The following is a 12,500-nucleotide window of genomic DNA, read 5'->3' as shown; positions in this document are numbered from 1 at the left end:
GTTAGGGTTAGGGTTAGGGTTAGGGTTAGGGTTAGGGTTAGGGTTAGGGTTAGGTACATGCCAAGCAGAGCTGAGGTTTTGAGTTCCGTTTAGGGTTAGGTCTCTTAGGGTTAGGGTTAGGGTTAGATTAGGGTTAGGGTTAGGGTTAGGGTTAGGTACATGCCATGCACAGCTGAGGTTTAGAGTTCCGTTTACGGTTAGGTCTTTTAGGGTTAGGGTTAGGGTTAGGGTTAGGGTTAGGGTTAGGGTTAGGGTTAGGGTTAGGGTTAGGGTTAGGTCCATGCCATGCACAGCTGAGGTTTTGAGTTCCGTGTAGGGTTAGGCCTCTTAGGGTCAGGGTTAGGGTTAGGGTTAGGATTAGGGTTAGGGTTAGGTTTAGGGTTAGGATTAGGGTTAGGGTTAGGGTTAGGTACATGCCATGCACAGCTGAGGTTTAGAATTCCATCAAGGGTTAGGCCTCTTGGGGTCAGGATTAGGGTTAGGTTTAGGGTTAGGGTTAGGGTTAGGGTTAGGGTTAGGGTTAGGGTTACGTACATGCCATGCACAGCTGAGGTTTAGAGTTCCGTTTAGGGTTAGGCCTCTTAGGGTCAGGGTTAGGGTTAGGGTTAGGATTAGGGTTAGGGTTAGGGTTAGGGTTAGGGTTAGGGTTAGGGTTAGGGTTAGGTACATGCCATGCACAGCTGAAGTTTAGAGTTCCGTTTATGGTTAGGTCTCTTAGGTTTAGGGTTAGGGTTAGGGTTAGGGCTAGGGTTAGGGTTAGGGTTACGTACATGCCATGCACAGCTGAGGTTTAGAGTTCCATCTAAAGTTAGGCCTCTTAGGGTCATGATTAGGGTTAGGTTTAGGATTAGGGTTAGGGTTAGCGTTAGGGCTAGGGTTAGGGTTAGTGTTAGGTACATGCCATGCACAGCTGAGGTTTAGAATTCCATCAAGGGTTAGGCCTCTTGGGGTAAGGATTAAAGTTAGGTTTAGGGTTAGAGTTTGGGTTAGGGCTAAGGTTAGGGTTAGGGTTAGGTACATGCCATGCACAGCTGAGGTTTAGAGTTCCATCTAGGGTTAGGCCTCTTAGGGTCACGATTAGGGTTAGGTTTAGGATTAGGGTTAGGGTTAGCGTTAGGGTTAGGGTTAGGGTTAGGTACATGCCATGCACAGCTCAGGTTTAGACCTCCGTTTAGCGTTAGGTCTCATAGGGTCAGGTTTAGGGTTAGGGTTAGGGTTAGGTTTAGGGTTAGGGTTAGGGTTAGGTACATGCCATGCACAGCTGAGGTTTTGAGTTCCGTTTAGGGTTAGGTCTCTTAGGGTTAGGTTTAGGGTTAGGGTTAGGGTTAGGGTTAGGGTTAGGGTTAGGGTTAGGGTTAGGGTTAGGGTTAGGGTTAGGGTTAGGGTTAGGGTTAGGGTTAGGTCCATGCCATGCACAGCTGAGGTTTTGAGTTCCGTTTAGGGTTAGGCCTCTTAGGCTTAAGTTAGGGTTAGGGTTAGGGTCTAGGTTACGCTTAGCATTAGGTTTAGGTTTAGGTTTAGGGTTAGGGTTAGGGTTAGGGTTAGGGTTAGGGTTAGGGTTAGGGTTAGGGTTAGGGTTAGGGTTAGGGTTAGGGTTAGGGTTAGGGTTAAGGTTAGGTTTAGGGTTAGGGTTAGGGTTAGGGTAAGGTACATGCCATGCACAGCTGAGGTTTAGAGTTCCGTTTAGGGTTAGGTCTTTTAGGGTTAGGGTTAGGTTTAGGGTTAGGGTTAGGGTTAGGTACATGCCATGCACAGCTGAGGTTTTGAGTTCCGTTTAGGGTTAGGTCTCTTAGGGTTAGGTTTAGGGTTAGGGTTAGGGTTAGGGTTAGGGTTAGGGTTAGGGTTAGGGTTAGGGTTAGGGTTAGGGTTAGGGTTAGGGTTAGGGTTAGGGTTAGGGTTAGGTTTAGGGCTAGGGTTATGGTTATGTACCTGCCATGAACAGCTGAGGTTGAGTTCCGTTTAGGGTTAGGCCTCTTAGTGTCAGGATTAGGTTTAGGGTTAGGGTTAGGGTTAGGGTTAGGGTTAGGGTTAGGGTTAGGGTTAGGGTTAGGGTTAGGGTTAGGGTTAGGTACATGCCAAGCAGAGCTGAGGTTTTGAGTTCCGTTTAGGGTTAGGTCTCTTAGGGTTAGGGTTAGGGTTAGATTAGGGTTAGGGTTAGGGTTAGGGTTAGGTACATGCCATGCACAGCTGAGGTTTAGAGTTCCGTTTACGGTTAGGTCTTTTAGGGTTAGGGTTAGGGTTAGGGTTAGGGTTAGGGTTAGGGTTAGGGTTAGGGTTAGGGTTAGGGTTAGGGTTAGGTCCATGCCATGCACAGCTGAGGTTTTGAGTTCCGTGTAGGGTTAGGCCTCTTAGGGTCAGGGTTAGGGTTAGGGTTAGGATTAGGGTTAGGGTTAGGTTTAGGGTTAGGGTTAGGGTTAGGGTTAGGGTTAGGTACATGCCATGCACAGCTGAGGTTTAGAATTCCATCAAGGGTTAGGCCTCTTGGGGTCAGGATTAGGGTTAGGTTTAGGGTTAGGGTTAGGGTTAGGGTTAGGGTTAGGGTTAGGGTTAGGTACATGCCATGCACAGCTGAGGTTTAGAGTTCCGTTTAGGGTTAGGCCTCTTAGGGTTAGGGTTAGGGTTATGGTTAGGATTAGGGTTAGGGTTAGGGTTAGGGTTAGGGTTAGGGTTAGGGTTAGGGTTAGGTACATGCCATGCACAGCTGAAGTTTAGAGTTCCGTTTATGGTTAGGTCTCTTAGGTTTAGGGTTAGGGTTAGGGTTAGGGCTAGGGTTAGGGTTAGGGTTACGTACATGCCATGCACAGCTGAGGTTTAGAGTTCCATCTAAAGTTAGGCCTCTTAGGGTCATGATTAGGGTTAGGTTTAGGATTAGGGTTAGGGTTAGCGTTAGGGCTAGGGTTAGGGTTAGTGTTAGGTACATGCCATGCACAGCTGAGGTTTAGAATTCCATCAAGGGTTAGGCCTCTTGGGGTAAGGATTAAAGTTAGGTTTAGGGTTAGAGTTTGGGTTAGGGCTAAGGTTAGGGTTAGGGTTAGGTACATGCCATGCACAGCTGAGGTTTAGAGTTCCATCTAGGGTTAGGCCTCTTAGGGTCACGATTAGGGTTAGGTTTAGGATTAGGGTTAGGGTTAGCGTTAGGGTTAGGGTTAGGGTTAGGTACATGCCATGCACAGCTCAGGTTTAGAGCTCCGTTTAGCGTTAGGTCTCATAGGGTCAGGTTTAGGGTTAGGGTTAGGGTTAGGGTTAGGGTTAGGGTTAGGGTTAGGTACATGCCATGCACAGCTGAGGTTTAGAGTTCTGTTTAGGGTTAGGCCTCTTAGGGTTAGGGTTAGGGTTAGGTTTAGGGTTAGGGTTAGGGTTAGGGTTAGGGTTAGGGTTAGGGTTAGGGTTAGGGTTAGGGTTAGGGTTAGGGTTAGGGTTAGGTCCATGCCATGCACAGCTGAGGTTTTGAGTTCCGTTTAGGGTTAGGCCTCTTAGGCTTAAGTTAGGGTTAGGGTTAGGGTCTAGGTTACGCTTAGCATTAGGTTTAGGTTTAGGTTTAGGTTTAGGGTTAGGGTTAGGGTTAGGGTTAGGGTTAGGGTTAGGGTTAGGGTTAGGGTTAGGGTTAGGGTTAGGGTTAGGGTTAGGGTTAGGGTTAGGGTTAGGTCCATGCCATGCACAGCTCAGGTTTAGACCTCCGTCAAGGGTTAGGCCTCTTAGGGTCAGGATTAGGTTTAGGGTCAGGATTAGGGTTAGGATTAGGGTTAGAGTTAGTGTTAGGGTTAGGGTTAGGGTTAGGTACATGCCATGCACAGCTGAGGTTTAGAGTTCCGTTTAGGGTTAGGTCTCTTAGGGTTAGGGTTAAGGTTAAGGTTAGGGTTAGGGTTAGGGTTAGGGTTAGGGTTAGGGTAAGGTACATGCCATGCACAGCTGAGGTTTAGAGTTCCGTTTAGGGTTAGGTCTTTTAGGGTTAGGGTTAGGTTTAGGGTTAGGGTTAGGGTTAGGTACATGCCATGCACAGCTGAGGTTTTGAGTTCCGTTTAGGGTTAGGTCTCTTAGGGTTAGGTTTAGGGTTAGGGTTAGGGTTAGGGTTAGGGTTAGGGTTAGGGTTAGGGTTAGGGTTAGGGTTAGGGTTAGGGTTAGGGTTAGGGTTAGGGTTAGGTTTAGGGCTAGGGTTATGGTTATGTACCTGCCATGAACAGCTGAGGTTGAGTTCCGTTTAGGGTTAGGCCTCTTAGTGTCAGGATTAGGTTTAGGGTTAGGGTTAGGGTTAGGGTTAGGGTTAGGGTTAGGGTTAGGGTTAGGGTTAGGGTTAGGGTTAGGGTTAGGGTTAGGTACATGCCAAGCAGAGCTGAGGTTTTGAGTTCCGTTTAGGGTTAGGTCTCTTAGGGTTAGGGTTAGGGTTAGATTAGGGTTAGGGTTAGGGTTAGGGTTAGGTACATGCCATGCACAGCTGAGGTTTAGAGTTCCGTTTACGGTTAGGTCTTTTAGGGTTAGGGTTAGGGTTAGGGTTAGGGTTAGGGTTAGGGTTAGGGTTAGGGTTAGGGTTAGGGTTAGGTCCATGCCATGCACAGCTGAGGTTTTGAGTTCCGTGTAGGGTTAGGCCTCTTAGGGTCAGGGTTAGGGTTAGGGTTAGGATTAGGGTTAGGGTTAGGTTTAGGGTTAGGGTTAGGGTTAGGGTTAGGGTTAGGTACATGCCATGCACAGCTGAGGTTTAGAATTCCATCAAGGGTTAGGCCTCTTGGGGTCAGGATTAGGGTTAGGTTTAGGGTTAGGGTTAGGGTTAGGGTTAGGGTTAGGGTTAGGGTTACGTACATGCCATGCACAGCTGAGGTTTAGAGTTCCGTTTAGGGTTAGGCCTCTTAGGGTCAGGGTTAGGGTTAGGGTTAGGATTAGGGTTAGGGTTAGGGTTAGGGTTAGGGTTAGGGTTAGGGTTAGGGTTAGGTACATGCCATGCACAGCTGAAGTTTAGAGTTCCGTTTATGGTTAGGTCTCTTAGGTTTAGGGTTAGGGTTAGGGTTAGGGCTAGGGTTAGGGTTAGGGTTACGTACATGCCATGCACAGCTGAGGTTTAGAGTTCCATCTAAAGTTAGGCCTCTTAGGGTCATGATTAGGGTTAGGTTTAGGATTAGGGTTAGGGTTAGCGTTAGGGCTAGGGTTAGGGTTAGTGTTAGGTACATGCCATGCACAGCTGAGGTTTAGAATTCCATCAAGGGTTAGGCCTCTTGGGGTAAGGATTAAAGTTAGGTTTAGGGTTAGAGTTTGGGTTAGGGCTAAGGTTAGGGTTAGGGTTAGGTACATGCCATGCACAGCTGAGGTTTAGAGTTCCATCTAGGGTTAGGCCTCTTAGGGTCACGATTAGGGTTAGGTTTAGGATTAGGGTTAGGGTTAGCGTTAGGGTTAGGGTTAGGGTTAGGTACATGCCATGCACAGCTCAGGTTTAGACCTCCGTTTAGCGTTAGGTCTCATAGGGTCAGGTTTAGGGTTAGGGTTAGGGTTAGGGTTAGGGTTAGGGTTAGGGTTAGGTACATGCCATGCACAGCTGAGGTTTAGAGTTCTGTTTAGGGTTAGGCCTCTTAGGGTTAGGGTTAGGGTTAGGTTTAGGGTTAGGGTTAGCGTTAGGGTTAGGGTTAGGGTTAGGGTTAGGGTTAGGGTTAGGGTTAGGGTTAGGGTTAGGGTTAGGTCCATGCCATGCACAGCTGAGGTTTTGAGTTCCGTTTAGGGTTAGGCCTCTTAGGCTTAAGTTAGGGTTAGGGTTAGGGTCTAGGTTACGCTTAGCATTAGGTTTAGGTTTAGGTTTAGGGTTAGGGTTAGGGTTAGGGTTAGGGTTAGGGTTAGGGTTAGGGTTAGGGTTAGGGTTAGGGTTAGGGTTAGGGTTAGGTCCATGCCATGCACAGCTCAGGTTTAGACCTCCGTCAAGGGTTAGGCCTCTTAGGGTCAGGATTAGGTTTAGGGTCAGGATTAGGGTTAGGATTAGGGTTAGAGTTAGTGTTAGGGTTAGGGTTAGGGTTAGGTACATGCCATGCACAGCTGAGGTTTAGAGTTCCGTTTAGGGTTAGGTCTCTTAGGGTTAGGGTTAAGGTTAAGGTTAGGGTTAGGGTTAGGGTTAGGGTTAGGGTTAGGGTAAGGTACATGCCATGCACAGCTGAGGTTTAGAGTTCCGTTTAGGGTTAGGTCTTTTAGGGTTAGGGTTAGGTTTAGGGTTAGGGTTAGGGTTAGGTACATGCCATGCACAGCTGAGGTTTTGAGTTCCGTTTAGGGTTAGGTCTCTTAGGGTTAGGTTTAGGGTTAGGGTTAGGGTTAGGGTTAGGGTTAGGGTTAGGGTTAGGGTTAGGGTTAGGGTTAGGGTTAGGGTTAGGGTTAGGGTTAGGGTTAGGTTTAGGGCTAGGGTTATGGTTATGTACCTGCCATGAACAGCTGAGGTTGAGTTCCGTTTAGGGTTAGGCCTCTTAGTGTCAGGATTAGGTTTAGGGTTAGGGTTAGGGTTAGGGTTAGGGTTAGGGTTAGGGTTAGGGTTAGGGTTAGGGTTAGGGTTAGGGTTAGGTACATGCCAAGCAGAGCTGAGGTTTTGAGTTCCGTTTAGGGTTAGGTCTCTTAGGGTTAGGGTTAGGGTTAGATTAGGGTTAGGGTTAGGGTTAGGGTTAGGTACATGCCATGCACAGCTGAGGTTTAGAGTTCCGTTTACGGTTAGGTCTTTTAGGGTTAGGGTTAGGGTTAGGGTTAGGGTTAGGGTTAGGGTTAGGGTTAGGGTTAGGGTTAGGGTTAGGGTTAGGTCCATGCCATGCACAGCTGAGGTTTTGAGTTCCGTGTAGGGTTAGGCCTCTTAGGGTCAGGGTTAGGGTTAGGGTTAGGATTAGGGTTAGGGTTAGGTTTAGGGTTAGGGTTAGGGTTAGGGTTAGGGTTAGGTACATGCCATGCACAGCTGAGGTTTAGAATTCCATCAAGGGTTAGGCCTCTTGGGGTCAGGATTAGGGTTAGGTTTAGGGTTAGGGTTAGGGTTAGGGTTAGGGTTAGGGTTAGGGTTAGGTACATGCCATGCACAGCTGAGGTTTAGAGTTCCGTTTAGGGTTAGGCCTCTTAGGGTTAGGGTTAGGGTTATGGTTAGGATTAGGGTTAGGGTTAGGGTTAGGGTTAGGGTTAGGGTTAGGGTTAGGGTTAGGTACATGCCATGCACAGCTGAAGTTTAGAGTTCCGTTTATGGTTAGGTCTCTTAGGTTTAGGGTTAGGGTTAGGGTTAGGGCTAGGGTTAGGGTTAGGGTTACGTACATGCCATGCACAGCTGAGGTTTAGAGTTCCATCTAAAGTTAGGCCTCTTAGGGTCATGATTAGGGTTAGGTTTAGGATTAGGGTTAGGGTTAGCGTTAGGGCTAGGGTTAGGGTTAGTGTTAGGTACATGCCATGCACAGCTGAGGTTTAGAATTCCATCAAGGGTTAGGCCTCTTGGGGTAAGGATTAAAGTTAGGTTTAGGGTTAGAGTTTGGGTTAGGGCTAAGGTTAGGGTTAGGGTTAGGTACATGCCATGCACAGCTGAGGTTTAGAGTTCCATCTAGGGTTAGGCCTCTTAGGGTCACGATTAGGGTTAGGTTTAGGATTAGGGTTAGGGTTAGCGTTAGGGTTAGGGTTAGGGTTAGGTACATGCCATGCACAGCTCAGGTTTAGAGCTCCGTTTAGCGTTAGGTCTCATAGGGTCAGGTTTAGGGTTAGGGTTAGGGTTAGGGTTAGGGTTAGGGTTAGGGTTAGGTACATGCCATGCACAGCTGAGGTTTAGAGTTCTGTTTAGGGTTAGGCCTCTTAGGGTTAGGGTTAGGGTTAGGTTTAGGGTTAGGGTTAGGGTTAGGGTTAGGGTTAGGGTTAGGGTTAGGGTTAGGGTTAGGGTTAGGGTTAGGGTTAGGGTTAGGTCCATGCCATGCACAGCTGAGGTTTTGAGTTCCGTTTAGGGTTAGGCCTCTTAGGCTTAAGTTAGGGTTAGGGTTAGGGTCTAGGTTACGCTTAGCATTAGGTTTAGGTTTAGGTTTAGGGTTAGGTTTAGGGTTAGGGTTAGGGTTAGGGTTAGGGTTAGGGTTAGGGTTAGGGTTAGGGTTAGGGTTAGGGTTAGGGTTAGGGTTAGGGTTAGGGTTAGGGTTAGGTCCATGCCATGCACAGCTCAGGTTTAGACCTCCGTCAAGGGTTAGGCCTCTTAGGGTCAGGATTAGGTTTAGGGTCAGGATTAGGGTTAGGATTAGGGTTAGAGTTAGTGTTAGGGTTAGGGTTAGGGTTAGGTACATGCCATGCACAGCTGAGGTTTAGAGTTCCGTTTAGGGTTAGGTCTCTTAGGGTTAGGGTTAAGGTTAAGGTTAGGGTTAGGGTTAGGGTTAGGGTTAGGGTTAGGGTAAGGTACATGCCATGCACAGCTGAGGTTTAGAGTTCCGTTTAGGGTTAGGTCTTTTAGGGTTAGGGTTAGGTTTAGGGTTAGGGTTAGGGTTAGGTACATGCCATGCACAGCTGAGGTTTTGAGTTCCGTTTAGGGTTAGGTCTCTTAGGGTTAGGTTTAGGGTTAGGGTTAGGGTTAGGGTTAGGGTTAGGGTTAGGGTTAGGGTTAGGGTTAGGGTTAGGGTTAGGGTTAGGGTTAGGGTTAGGGTTAGGTTTAGGGCTAGGGTTATGGTTATGTACCTGCCATGAACAGCTGAGGTTGAGTTCCGTTTAGGGTTAGGCCTCTTAGTGTCAGGATTAGGTTTAGGGTTAGGGTTAGGGTTAGGGTTAGGGTTAGGGTTAGGGTTAGGGTTAGGGTTAGGGTTAGGGTTAGGGTTAGGGTTAGGTACATGCCAAGCAGAGCTGAGGTTTTGAGTTCCGTTTAGGGTTAGGTCTCTTAGGGTTAGGGTTAGGGTTAGATTAGGGTTAGGCTTAGGGTTAGGGTTAGGTACATGCCATGCACAGCTGAGGTTTAGAGTTCCGTTTACGGTTAGGTCTTTTAGGGTTAGGGTTAGGGTTAGGGTTAGGGTTAGGGTTAGGTACATGCCATGCACAGCTGAGGTTTTGAGTTCCGTTTAGGGTTAGGTCTTTTAGGGTTAGGGTTAGGGTTAGGGTTAGGGTTAGGGTTAGGGTTAGGGTTAGGGTTAGGGTTAGGATTAGGGTTAGGGTTAGGGTTAGGGTTAGGGTTATGTACATGCCATGCACAGCTGAGGTTTTGAGTTCTGTGTAGGGTTAGGTCTTTTAGGGTTAGGGTTAGGTTTAGGGTCAGGGTTAGGGTTAGGGTTAGGGTTAGGGTTAGTGTTAGGGTTAGGGTTAGGGTTAGGGTTAGGGTTAGGGTTAGGGTTAGGGTTAGGGTTAGGTCCATGCCATGCACAGCTGAGGTTTTGAGTTCCGTGTAGGGTTAGGTCTCTTAGGGTTAGGGTTAGGCTTAGGCTTAGGCTTAGGGTTAGGGTTAGGTTTAGGGTTAGGGTTAGGGTTAGGGTTAGGTACATGCCATGCACAGCTGAGGTTTAGAGTTCCATTTAGGGTTAGGCCTCTTAGGGTCAGGGTTAGGGTTAGGGTTAGGATTAGGGTTAGGGTTAGGTTTAGGGTTAGGGTTAGGGTTAGGGTTAGTGTAAGGTACATGCCATGCACAGCTGAGGTTTAGAATTCCATCAAGGGTTAGGCCTCTTGGGGTCAGGATTAGGGTTAGGTTTAGGGTTAGGGTTAGGGTTAGGGCTAGGGTTAGGGTTAGGGTTACGTACATGCCATGCACAGCTGAGGTTTAGAGTTCCATCTAAAGTTAGGCCTCTTAGGGTCATGATTAGGGTTAGGTTTAGGATTAGGGTTAGGGTTAGCGTTAGGGCTAGGGTTAGGGTTAGTGTTAGGTACATGCCATGCACAGCTGAGGTTTAGAATTCCATCAAGGGTTAGGCCTCTTGGGGTAAGGATTAGGGTTAGGTTTAGGGTTAGGGTTAGGGTTAGGGCTAAGGTTAGGGTTAGGGTTAGGTACATGCCATGCACAGCTGAGGTTTAGAGTTCAATCTAGGGTTAGGCCTCTTAGGGTCACGATTAGGGTTAGGTTTAGGATTAGGGTTAGGGTTAGCGTTAGGGTTAGGGTTAGGGTTAGGTACATGCCATGCACAGCTCAGGTCTAGAGCTCCGTTTAGCGTTAGGTCTCATAGGGTCAGGTTTAGGGTTAGGGTTAGGGTTAGGGTTAGGGTTAGGGTTAGGGTTAGGTACATGCCATGCACAGCTGAGGTTTAGAGTTCTGTTTAGGGTTAGGCCTCTTAGGGTTAGGGTTAGGGTTAGGGTTAGGTTTAGGGTTAGGGTTAGGGTTAGGGTTAGGGTTAGGGTTAGGGTTAGGGTTAGGGTTAGGGTTAGGGTTAGGGTTAGGGTTAGGGTTAGGGTTACGGTTAAGTGCATGCCATGCACAGCTGAGGTTTTGAGTTCCGTTTAGGGTTAGGCCCCTTAGGCTTAAGTTAGGGTTAGGGTTAGGGTCTAGGTTACGCTTAGCGTTAGGTTTAGGGTTAGGGTTAGGGTTAGGGTTAGGGTTAGGGTTAGGGTTAGGGTTAGGGTTAGGGTTAGGGTTAGGGTTAGGGTAAGGTACATGCCATGCACAGCTGAGGTTTAGAGTTCCGTTTAGGGTTAGGTCTTTTAGGGTTAGGGTTAGGTTTAGGGTTAGGGTTAGGGTTAGGTACATGCCATGCACAGCTGAGGTTTTGAGTTCCGTTTAGGGTTAGGTCTCTTAGGGTTAGGTTTAGGGTTAGGGTTAGGGTTAGGGTTAGGGTTAGGGTTAGGGTTAGGGTTAGGGTTAGGGTTAGGGTTAGGGTTAGGGTTAGGGTTAGGGTTAGGGTTAGGGTTAGGGTTAGGGTTAGGGCTAGGGTTATGGTTATGTACCTGCCATGAACAGCTGAGGTTGAGTTCCGTTTAGGGTTAGGCCTCTGAGTGTCAGGATTAGGTTTAGGGTTAGGGTTAGGGTTAGGGTTAGGGTTAGGGTTAGGGTTAGGGTTAGGGTTAGGTACATGCCAAGCAGAGCTGAGGTTTTGAGTTCCGTTTAGGGTTAGGTCTCTTAGGGTTAGGGTTAGGGTTAGATTAGGGTTAGGGTTAGGGTTAGGGTTAGGTACATGCCATGCACAGCTGAGGTTTAGAGTTCCGTTTACGGTTAGGTCTTTTAGGGTTAGGGTTAGGGTTAGGGTTAGGGTTAGGGTTAGGTACATGCCAAGCACAGCTGAGGTTTTGAGTTCCGTTTAGGGTTAGGTCTTTTAGGGTTAGGGTTAGGGTTAGGGTTAGGGTTAGGGTTAGGGTTAGGGTTAGGGTTAGGATTAGGGTTAGGGTTAGGGTTAGGGTTAGGGTTATGTACATGCCATGCACAGCTAAGTTTTGAGTTCTGTGTAGGGTTAGGTCTTTTAGGGTTAGGGTTAGGGTTAGGGTTAGGGTTAGGGTTAGGGTTAGGGTTAGGGTTAGGGTTAGGGTTAGGGTTAGGGTTAGGGTTAGGGTTAGGGTTAGGTTTAGGGCTAGGGTTATGTTTATGTACCTGCCATGAACAGCTGAGGTTGAGTTCCGTTTAGGGTTAGGCCTCTTAGTGTCAGGATTAGGTTTAGGGTTAGGGTTAGGGTTAGGGTTAGGGTTAGGGTTAGGGTTAGGTACATGCCAAGCAGAGCTGAGGTTTTGAGTTCCGTTTAGGGTTAGGTCTCTTAGGGTTAGGGTTAGGGTTAGATTAGGGTTAGGCTTAGGGTTAGGGTTAGGTACATGCCATGCACAGCTGAGGTTTAGAGTTCCGTTTACGGTTAGGTCTTTTAGGGTTAGGGTTAGGGTTAGGGTTAGGGTTAGGGTTAGGTACATGCCATGCACAGCTGAGGTTTTGAGTTCCGTTTAGGGTTAGGTCTTTTAGGGTTAGGGTTAGGGTTAGGGTTAGGGTTAGGGTTAGGGTTAGGGTTAGGATTAGGGTTAGGGTTAGGGTTAGGGTTAGGGTTATGTACATGCCATGCACAGCTGAGGTTTTGAGTTCTGTGTAGGGTTAGGTCTTTTAGGGTTAGGGTTAGGGTTAGGGTCAGGGTTAGTGTTAGGGTTAGGGTTAGGTTTAGGGTTAGGGTTAGGGTTAGGGTTAGGGTTAGGGTTAGGGTTAGAGTTAGTGTTAGGGTTAGGTATATGCCATGCACAGCTGAGGTTTAGAGTTCCGTTTAGGGTTAGGTCTCTTAGGATTAGGGTTAGGGTTAGGGTTAGGGTTAGGGTTAGGGTTAGGGTTAGGGTTAGGGTTAGGGTTAGGGTTAGGGTTAGGGTCAGGGTTAGGTACATGCCATGCACAGCTGAGGTTTAGAGGTCCATTTAGGGTTAGCTCTCTTAGGGTAAGTTTTAGGGTTAGGGTTAGGGTTAGGTTTAGGTTTAGGGTTAGGGTTAGGTTTAGGATTAGGGTTAGGGTTAGGGTTAGGGTTAGGGTTAGGTACATGCCATGCACAACTGAGGTTTAGAGTTCCGTTTAGGGTTAGGTCTCTTAGGGTTAGGGTTAAGGTTAGGGTTACGGTTAGGGTTAGGGTTAGGGTTAGGGTTAGGGTTAGGGTTAGGTACATGCCATGCACAGCTGTAGGTTTAGA

The sequence above is a fragment of the Falco peregrinus genome, chromosome 16 (assembly GCF_023634155.1).
Source record: "Falco peregrinus isolate bFalPer1 chromosome 16, bFalPer1.pri, whole genome shotgun sequence".
NCBI lineage: Eukaryota > Metazoa > Chordata > Aves > Falconiformes > Falconidae > Falco > Falco peregrinus.
The sequence above is the reverse complement of the archived record's forward strand: the minus strand, read 5'-3'. Positions refer to the sequence as shown.